This window comes from Vanessa tameamea, chromosome 9 (assembly GCF_037043105.1).
Source record: "Vanessa tameamea isolate UH-Manoa-2023 chromosome 9, ilVanTame1 primary haplotype, whole genome shotgun sequence".
Lineage (NCBI taxonomy): Eukaryota > Metazoa > Arthropoda > Insecta > Lepidoptera > Nymphalidae > Vanessa > Vanessa tameamea.
The window spans coordinates 1,288,532-1,300,154 of NC_087317.1; the positions used below are offsets into that span (position 1 = coordinate 1,288,532).

At 34.2% G+C, this 11,623-nt stretch overlaps 1 long non-coding RNA gene across 1 annotated transcript; it reads right to left on the reverse strand.

Annotated features, from left to right (window-relative positions):
• Positions 1-4,656: 4,656 nt before the first annotated feature.
• LOC113402864 (uncharacterized) lies at positions 4,657-9,362 on the reverse strand. The gene is made up of 3 exons (XR_010309235.1): positions 9,296-9,362; positions 7,423-7,629; positions 4,657-4,831 (listed from the first exon to the last, which is right to left on the reverse strand). It is a non-coding gene; the product is annotated as an uncharacterized LOC113402864 (long non-coding RNA).
• Between the last annotated feature and the right edge of the window lie 2,261 nt (positions 9,363-11,623).

Genomic DNA, 11,623 nt, shown 5'->3' on the forward strand with positions numbered 1-11,623 from the left:
CTTATCGTTTTCCATCAATGAGTAAAAAATAATAATAAAATTAACTTTTAAATAAATAAATATTGGACAACATCACATACATTACTCTGGTCCCAATGTAATTAAAGCACTTGTGTTATGGAAAATCAGAAGTAACGACGGTAAACAAACACCCAGATCCAAGGCAACATAGAAAACTAATGATCTTTTTCTACATCGACTCGGCCGGGAATCGAACCCGGGACCTCGGAGTGGCGTACCCGTGAAAACCGGTGTACACACTACTCGACCACGGAGGTCGTCAAAAGGTGTTTAAAACATTATAAAATGTATTTGGAATAACTTCCAAGAATTTTCAAGTCAAGAGAAGATGGGCCCAACAATGTAATACCAATACCTAAGGAGGGCTGGTTAATTTTTTGCTCAGAGGATCGGCATAGCGATTTAAAGGGGAAATGCTGCTAGCATTCTTGCCACTACTCGGTCACAATTTATACAATAATCTTTAGTCGTTATTTGTATGTAGTTAAGGACTTGATGTTAATATTTCTTATGTGAATAAATAAACATTGGTAGATAACTTACGGTTAACTTCATCGGTATTTATAAAGTATTTAAGTAATCTCGAAATAAAAACAAAATAGCAGTCAAGCGTGGATATAAAATACAACCGTTACACGATCAAACAGTCTTATGTATGTATATAAGTATAATGGTACCACTTTCCATTGACAATAGCACTGTAAAAAATTATGTACCGTTCCCTACATCGTGCACCAGTTGGGACCTGTGATGTTATTTCTCTAGTGACTGTAATTAAGCTGGCTCACTCACCCTTCAAACTAAAACACAACAGGGCTTGGTAGGCACGGCGGCTAAATATTGTATATTTGTAGGAGGTTCCTATAAAGATAGGCTTGCGTGTAGCCCTAACACAGAGTAAATTTTGAAACAGTATCAATGATTACATTGTAATACTTCTGCGCAAATTTTATAAAACACAAATCACTAGCCCCCGTTTTACCCCCTTAGGTAAAATGGGGGTTAGAAGTCTGCCTACTCTATGAGGAGCCTACCTGCCAAATTACAAGTTTGTAGGTGTCATAGTTTTCGAGATTTCGTGATAAATCAGTGAGTAACTCAACTCAACTCAAATTCCTTTATTCAATATAGAAGCATTACACTTTCTTATTGACGGTCAAATTAAACACTACCACCGGTTCAAAGGAAAGGTTCACTACAAAGGAACAACCTGACCTGAGAAGAACCAACGAAAGAAACTAAGCGGGTCTTTTCTTTTTTTTTGTCTAATAATAGTAATATTTAGCTTTTCTATACTGGTATATAGATTAAGCAATACAGAATAAAAAAATATATTTTAAGTTAGTGGCGCGGTGTAGACTGCATAGGGAATAGTAGAATCGTTAGTCTAGTGTGCGTTGTAAATTGTGAACCAGTGGAAAATGCACAGTGCTCGTAAGCCGCGAAAAAAAACTGTGGTTTAAAAATATATATTTTTTGCGTTTCACACCATCAATGGTTTGGAATTTATTGATACTCGTAAAGTATATAAAAACTTATTTAAAAACATGTTTTTAAAAAAGTAATCGTTTCAAATTTCGAACACGAATTTCTAAAATATTAATTCACACAAAGTATGCTACAGACGAATCCTGAGAAAATATAAGAGGGGTGACATGATAACATTACGTTTTGCGAACATCAATAGCTACATACATAAAAGCCAAATAAACGGGACGCTGTATCAGGTGTTTTGGTAAGAGACACCCTCATCAAACGAACAGACAATGGCAGCCATTTCCCTGTATTATTAATACCGTGTTCGATCGATCTCGTATTTAATTCTGTACCGACGCGACGGACGGTATTAACTTGAAAAGTTAGAAACTATGATGTAACATTTGAAGGGATTACAGGTAAAAGTGTATAAGTACCCTTTTTGGATCTTATGAGAAAAATACTTGTTCCGGCTAATAAAAGGACACATGAATCTATTAACCTGTACCTAATTGACGGTTGAATAACTAAAGATTAACTACTTAAATGTATGTTCTAACTCCGTCATGAATAAAATTAATTTATCAATTGTTTTTTTTTTTAATTCATCAACAGTGAAGTACCAGCTGAATGCTAGACAGCCGCTGAATGTTGAGGAGAAGATTTTAAACTTATTCCAACACGCTGCTCCAAGGCGGTTTGGCGGATATATATGTGACACAATTTCAGTGAAATCGAACACATGCAGGTTTCTTCACACTGTTTTCATTTACCAAAGTGGTCGCACTCTTCGAACAGGAAGAGGAAGCCCCCTTTGCAATGGCGTGCATAATGCTCTCGAAGATGGGCGAGGAGGACCACGGAGGGAACCCAAGTACAATAAGAGTGGACGCTATGAGAGTCGGCTTTGAAACAGGTGACATTGCTGTCCGCTTTGGCTGCCTGTTAGCCTCGACAAATCATGAGGTTATCGCATATGAGGACAGGGGGGAAGACCTGAGTTTCCTGAAACCCGAGGTCCCAACAACATTCCCCACTGCAAAGCCGGCCACCATCGAGTCCCAAGTAAGCGGATCTGAGCGATTGCAGCTAAAAATAGCGGCGCAGAGAACGGCCCAGACCCCGAAGTGCCGTCGAGAAAGACGGCCGAGCCCTGGACCTGCAGTGACGGCGGTGACGTGTTTAATCCGCGATCTGGTATCTCCGAAGAATAAGACGTCGCACTCACCCCAATCAGACCCCGGCCCGTCGGTTTCATCGAACCGACAGGCGCAGTCAATGAAGGAATTCCTGATGGTCAACGACCCGGGAAAGCCCAAAACAACACGCGCCCATCTAACAAGGGCCGATAAGGGTCAACTAATATCACTAAAGCTGAGACCAGCGTCAAACCCTCAAGACTATGCAGTGAATGCTTTCCTAGAGTTCCGGGCTATTGTGACGACCACCCGTGAGGTCCACTTAGCCACCTGCACGAGAGTAATGCTAGACGACAGGATACTCGCTAAAAATAAAATGTAAAAAAGGCAAGGGCAACTGTGAGCCCGTGGATATTGTAAATTAAATAAAATATATATATATAAGTACTGATACATTAAAAAATATAAGCCATTCCTAGCACTTCATTCTTTGGGTCGCTAATCACCTTAACTAACAAATAACTAAGATATTACATACAAGTTAAACGTCAATAATTATTTAGTACAAATGTCATATGGTATGTTCCGCTTGAATCATTTTTATATCTATTTACTCTGTGGCATGTAGTTCTACAAATAACCGTATGTATTGATTTTCTAAGCTATACAAACCGAGCTCTCATTTTACTTTGAATCAAAAATAGTTTTGGGCGTTTTAATGCAGTTTTGAATATTAATAAAAATATAATCAATTGATTTTATAACCAAAAATAGCGACTATTTAAATAAAAACACATTTGTAATGTCTTTGTAATTTTTCAGAAATCACAAAAGTACCATTTATATTAACATATTTTAACTATAATATTTTTTTACATCTACGCGTGTTGACACTGAAGATATTTGTTTTATTAAGACGGATCTGTGAATGGTATTTTTTTTTTTTTTTATGTTATATGATGGTGGCAATCGAGCAGTGGCATCTGAAGGAAAGTGATAACCACCGCCCATGGACATCTGCAACACCGGAGGGCTTGCAGATGCGTTGCCGGCCTTTCAGGAAGGTGTACGCTCTTTCTTGAAGATTCACAAGTCGTATCGGTTCGGAAAAAACCGCCGGCGAAAGCTGGTTCCACAGTTTTTGTGCGAGACAGAAAATGTCTTAAAAAACGCTTTGTTGTGGATTTTTGGACATCTAGGTGTAGCAGGAGAAACTTGAAATTAACGTCAATTCAAATTCAGGTTAGAATTCTATTTTTAGTAAATGAAACATTGCTAAAAAATCTGCATAAGTTAGCTGGAATTCTGCCTTATGTGCATCTACCAAACCAAATTCCAAATCCAATCGAAGAGAGTGATGCCTTATTCCAGCACCCTCTAGTTTTATTCCAAATCTAAATCCAATGTTTTTTAAAAGTAAGCTTTACAATAAAGTATTTTTGAATCGTCATCATTTTAACTATTTCGACGTTTCGAAATCATCTTCCAGCAAGAAGAGACGGCAATGAACTCGCATCGTTCTCTTCTTTCTCGCTCTTTTAAAACAAACCAGATCATTGTTCTTGATTAGTCCTATATTGTAAAACGAGCGTTACAAATCAAAGTCTCCTGTGTTTAAATCCAAGCATCCTAATCCAAAGAATATCATTTTAATGAGTAATAAAATTTATTGATTAATTATTTCTTAAATTTGAAGCCAAATTTGAAAAAAAAACATATAATATTATATTTATGGTATTTCGCTATATATAGACTACCAACCACCGAAACTTCACCCCCAAGAGGGTAAAAGTTTGTGTTTTATAAATTTCAAGCGGATAAAACTGCAGAGTCAGCTAGTATTCAATAATATTAAAAATAAACTTTACTATTAGACTGAATATTTCGCACATTGAATAATAATAATAAGTTTATGAAAATTTATAATTTCAGTATAATTCCTTCTTTGAACTGATGGTGATATTTTCATATAGAAAGACAACATTTGAACAAAATAAATTATTTCATCAAAATGAAAATTATGCTCCATTTTTTAATAATAAATATACACATAGCATTGAAATTAAATTCGTACAAAATTTTTCACTATATGAAATACAAAATACCAAACTCGTTTTCGTCGTGTTCTTCAATAGCCCTTTGTTTATCGGGACTAAAACCTTCATATTGGAATATTCCGTTTATTTTCACGTTTCCTGAAAATATTATGAATTTTAACTCAAAAAATAAAATAATATTTTATTTGCCCAGTGTGTGTGATACGTTAAAATATATTATTTTAAAAAAATGAAAGGTTATTAATAAATAGAAATGATAATCTTTCGATAAATTCCCATTCGGAACTAGCTGTTACCCGCGGCTTTGCCTGCGGAGAATATGAATATATTTACAAATTAACTTAAAATATTACGTTAACATTACACATTGGGGTGTATTTAAGCCCTTAGGGCAGAATATCCAGAAACTTAAACGCGAACTTAAATGCGAATCAACTCATTTTAAATCGGTATCCCAAAAATAAAATTACATGCTTCTAACTTTAAAATTATGAACTTCCAGACTAACCTGTATACGAAATGTCAACCCCTACTTTTTCCCTTTAGGCGTAAAATATCAAGAAACGCTTAAATACGTATCTACTAATTTTTAATCGGTATCCTAAAAATAAAATTTCTAGGTTCTAACTTCACAAATGACAGACTTCCAGACTAACCTGTATACGGAATGTTAACCCTATTTGCGTCCTTAGGCGTAAAATATCCAGAAATCTTTAAATATGTATCAACTCATTTTTAATCGGTAGACAAAAAATTTAATTTCATGCCTCTAACTTTAAAAATGACAGACATCCAGACTAACCTATATAGTAAATGTCAACCCCTATTAAACCCTTTTGAGGTAGAATATCTACAAACACTTAAAAACGTATCCCCTTTAGAGGAAGAATTTCCAAAATTCGCTCCTTAGTGGGTGTCATGATATGTTAGTTTATAAGTGTACAGCCTAAAATATAAGTTTTATGCTTCTAGTTCTAAAAATTCTAAAAATGACTAAACTTACATCCTTTCATCCCCCTTTTCAACCCTTTACAGCACTTTATTCCAAATAAAAAGTAGTCTATGTCCTTTCTCGGGCTCTAGACTATTTGTGTACCAAAATTCATTTAAATCGATCCAGTAGTTTTGGCGTGAAAGTGAGACAGACAGACAGACAGAGTTGCTTTCGCATTTATAATATTAAGTATGGATTTTCAAACGACAGGACTATTGAGAAAATATAACATTAGCTTTTTATATTGACTACAGATTGACATTTTTTACGTTACAATTGCTATTCATCGAACGGCGAATGCATCACGTGATAATTTAATGGGCTATCTGAAATAAGTAAATAATAAATAAATATTAGACAACATCACATAAACGACGTACCACAAACACCCAGACCCAAGACAACATAGAAAACTAATCAACTTTTTCCACATCAACTCGGCCGGGAATCGAACCCGAGACCTCGGAGTGGCATACCCATGAAAACCGGTGTACACACTACACTACTCTACTACTCGACATAAGTAGATAATGAGAACATTCTATGTCATGTTTTTACTTAGGATTGGTTTTACATACACGAAAATAACAATAACTGTCCAAAAAAACACCATAAAAAATACGGAGAGTCACGCAATTACTAAGAAAGACGTAAGAGAAATAACAAATAGAAAGTCTATATAATATAAGAAACTGTTTTACCTATTCTGTGCCCCAGCACTGATATCTGTACTTCCAGTGCACATGTATTACAGTGCGTTATATACAAGCCGATCGAACTTTTAAATCTATCCCACAAGCCATAAAACCTTTTTCTTTAAGCCCTATAAAATTTTATGAGAATTTTTATAGTGCGTCAAATGCCCACGTGGAATAATAATAGAAAATTTTTAGAGTTCCGTTGAGAAATATAAAGTCGAAAGAGTATTATTCACAGTGGTATTGCATTTCATCAGAATCCTACTTGAGATTTGATATTGAATATTTATTAACTATACAAGTATCAGTTACGTTAAGATATTTTATTTAATATTATTCTGGGAGGAAAATTTCGAGTGAATAATTGCATGTCGCGTATTACAATCGCTTGTTATATCCTTTTAGTGTTAGTTCCATACGATAGATTTAGAACAGCTCATATTTAAAATAATAAACTAAAATTATTTTTATCTGTTATATAGGTATAATTTTTATATCAGGACTGGGTACTGCGCCTGGTAGTGTTTATTACTGTCCATGGGCATTGGTAGCTTAACAAATATTTGTCATTACATAAGGAATAACTAATATTCACGATTGTCCAATATCACCAATGCTCCACCAACCTTGGAACCAAGATGTTATGTCTATGTGGTAGAATATAAAATGACGATTGAGTCTGTTTAATTAAATATTTTTGTGTGGAATGACAGTTGGCTGAGTATAATGATTAACAGCTCATTGGCCAATGTAGACTATCTCTAATTTCTCCACTGCAAAATATATCTTCTATTTATAACCTTTTTTCTTTGTTCGTTAATCATATGTATGATACCAAAATACCCGGAATCGTGCGTAGATAATGAGTAATTAATTTTGTGAATTCCGTTGATCCTTACCCCTTTTTTGTTTAAATCCCATAGAAGCGGTTGGGTAACACTTAGTATGTATACAAATGCTATTGCTCCCTACTCAAGCTATACAATGCGTACAAATCAAATTGCACTCAGAGCAATTTTTCCCTCATTACATTTTACCTTTTTGTTCCAAGGTTTTTGCCGTTTCTATAAGATTCGGTCGTTGAAGGTGTCTCCAATGTAGCATCGATTTCCATTCCGGCTGATGCAATATGGGAATGGTTAGCTTCATTTTATACGATTCAGTTTTCGGAAAAATGTCAATTTCAGTGAACAATTGCGTGTTCAGTTCCGTTGTTATTTCTGTGGTCCTTGATTTACTTTTTCCTGGAAATATTGATTAATATTATATATATCGTGCTTTAAAGTGAAATGAACTAATAATAATATGTCATAGTAATAACAACATTCCTCTCCTCGGCAGTTTAAATCGGTGAATATTTTAAAATCGGCCTACACAATTTTACAGACGGCCCTGCTTTTTAAATGAGTTTTTAATCTTCTCAAGTGATGCAAATACCGCATTTATATGAACTTTCTTGGAAACACAATATGAATAATGGTAAAATAAAATTAAAAATGAGTAAATTGAATTAGTGTTCTTGATAAGCATTAATATAATACTCGTGGTTCTTATTTCAGGTAACTAGTATACTTTTTTTGGTGTATTGAGTAAATTTGTAATAAATGTGGAATCAAATTATTTTATCAAGTAATATGTTAAAATGCATTGATACAAATTAATAAAGAGAAAATTAATATAATTAATCCTAATGATAATATAATCTAAAAACACGGTTGATACTATGTTCTCTGATTAAAGTAAAAAATAAAGGTAGACGGACAAAATGGCTATCTAATGGAAGTAGTCATACAGTATTAGCCATTACATTTTATCAATACGTTGCTTAGTTGCATATGTAATTAGACTGACTAACACACATTTTCAACCGGATTATAAACTCAGTATTTTTTTTGTCGTTAGATAAAATGATGAGTATTAAGAAGTATTTGCATAATGCCTAACCAAAGTCATCAACGTCTTTCATATACTAATTCAAACAAAATCGTATATAATCATGTAAATTATCTAAAATGCCCCGAGTATGAAGATAAGGGAAAATCCCTTAACTTCATAGTCGGGGTTGGATTATATCATATATTACATGAATTAATTGTATAAAACATGAATTGTACTTCCAAAAATAATATCGTGAAGAAATACGAGAGAACATTATACCATTTTTTTTTAATGTATTCATAATTATCTTTGAGGTCGAAGAAAAATGTTCAAGTTATAGAATAATTGTGACGTGTATTAGATTATAATAAATCAAGCAAAACTTTGAAAGGATCATTCAGATTAAAGTTAAGGCTTCTTACTAACCTAACCTGATGTTTGTGAACCTGAGGTAATTGGACGCCCCCCAATTTTCCGACAGTTTACAATCTCGTGACATGGGCATTTACTAACGAAACCTACAATTATCTGGTAACATATATTATTAATTACCAAAACTGACTCAGTAGAGTTCAAAAGGTCGTAAATCACGAGGTTACGGGTAAAATCCCCAGATCGGGCTGATACTAAAAGAAATATATTTTTCAGACAAAAAATTATAATCAGTCTCACCTGATCTGGGCAGAGTTTACACTCTGATAATGGCCGTTATTATAAAAATGGACATCAAAATTATTGTCAATTGAACATGACAAAAAAACCACCTTACCACAATAAAAAAAAAATACTGGAATAAAAGCAATTGATATTATCTAGTACCCAAATGCAATATAATAAGCAAAACTTTCTTGTACAACTTGTAAAGACAGAAGACAAAGAGGTCAATCAATAGTGAACTAATGTCATCATACGAGAAGCCATGTGACTTACCTGAAATAAGATTAAGAGTGAAGCCAGTTTAAGAATAAGTTGGAAAAATAAAGTAGTTATTGGCTTCGGCGATATAAACTTGGTGTATTGAAAGAAACTTACTATTTCGTTTTGGTTTTCTTAATCTTGGAGTTTTCATAGCTTTTACTATACCCTTCCAGGCAATACTGCAAGTATTGCCTGGAAGGGACTACATTCTGTAAGACCGACAATTTTAATGATTTTCTTTTTTAGATGAGAGCCGAGATGGCCCAGTGGTTAGAACGCGTGCATCTTAACCGATGATTTCAGGTTCAAACCCAGGCAGGCACCACTGAATTTTTATGTGCTTAATTTGTATTTATAATTCATCTCGTGCTCGGCGGTGAAGGAAAACATCGTGAGGAAACCTGCATGTGTCTAATTTCAACGAAATTCTGCCATATGTGTATTCCACCAACCCGCATTGGAGCAGCGTGGTGGAATATGCTCCATACCTTCTCCTCAACGAGAGAGGAGGCCTTAGCCCAGCAGTGGGAAATTTACAGGCTGATTATGTTATGTTTATGTAGATGACACCATAATTTTTAAGAAGGAATACCCAGTACATTGTCAGACTACTAAAAAGTTTCTGACCCGAAGCTTAGAAATTAGCAGTGTCAACACTCTTGTCCATCGAAAGGGTATCTTTCTAGCTACTTGGAGTTGTAGTCATGTCGAATGGCCTTTAAAAAAATCTACTGCGTAGTTAGTTATTTGGTCAGGAAATTGTCCTTACTTCTTCCTCCCTATAATATTGTAAGGGTCTATTTTTCTCTCGAAGTAAAGGATCTTTAAAGCTAATTCCATCGTGCTGCTCTAATTTCGGTTTGCATATAAACATGTAGTTGATTTTTATCCGAGACATGCATGTTTCCTCACGAGGTTTTCTTTCGCTGCTGACTTTGAAATTGAGTAAAAATAAAAGAAATCACATACACATTCAGCGGTGACAGGCCCTTATCCCAGAGATGAAACACACAGTGACTGTTACCTTACTTTTTTACTTTATAATAACTATAAGAAAATTTACCTCAATATCTGCCGGCAAATTCGAAATAAATTCATTTAGATTGCAATTCGTATCAAGTACGCATAATAATAAAAGGGCACAAAGAGCATACTGGACTAAACCCATCACTCTCTATGGAATAAGTACACTGACATTACCGAACTGAAGAACAATAGACAATGAAAAGCCCGTTACAGTAAATATCATTCACATGTAACCGTAACATTTGACTAAGTATAAATACGACAGTGTATTAACAATCGGAATATGTATTATTTATTTAAAATTCAGACGAGATACTGGATCACTCGATGGTAGTGATCTGACCAAAGAAATACGTTCAAATAACGAAACTGTTCAGTTTTATAGTATTATTTTAATGATATTGACCATCAATTATTTTTAATTTAAGGCAGATGGACAAATGACCCGATTAGATCCCTGATGGTAAGTGGTAAAACATCACACCAATGCGCCACCAAACATGGGAGCTAAGATTATGTCCCTTTTGCCTGTAGTTACACTGGCTTAATCACACTTAAAACTTGAACACAATAATACTAAGTATTGCCGTTTGGCGGTAGCATATCTGATGAGTGGGTGGTACCTATACAGGACTTGCAAAAAAAATTCAAGCTATAATTGTGTGTTTGAACAAATATAAATCACTGAAGTATTCCTTTGAGCTCTTTATATTTAAAAGACGAAATTACATAAGTTTTTCTTTATAATATTTTTATATTTACCAAATTACAAACATAGAAAATCTATGTAAATTTAAAGTGAAAAATATCAAATCAAAATACTTATACTTATTCGAGTAGGCTCTTGGGAACGCTTTCGAATCGTTATTTTTCATAATTTAATTAAATTTAGACCTTCCAGTTCCGACTGAAGATTCTACCGAGATGAACTGGCACAGTAAATACTCTTTTCCGAAAATCACTTACATGGCTTATTAAATACGGTTATTGTATTATTATATCCTTCGTGGAAATTAACGAATATTAATTCCACACTTTTTAATCTATATATATAAAATAACAAGTCCTGACCGACTGATTCATCATCGCCGAGCGTAAACTATTAAAGTTATGGTCATGAAATTTGGTGAGTAGGATTGTTTTATTAAGCAGACACCCACTAAGAAACGAATTTTGGAAATTCTACCCCTAAGTGGGTGAAATGAGGGTTGAGTTTGTATGGAATTCCGTCATGTTTTTGAGTTAGGAACATGAAACTTCATTTTTGAGATACTGATTAAAAATGAGTAGATACCTATTTAAACGTTTCTGTATTTTTCACCCCTAAAGGGGTGAAAAAAGGATTGTAAGTTTGTAGGGAATACCGTCATTTTTTTGAGTTAGAAACATGAAACTTTATTTTTGGGATACTGATTA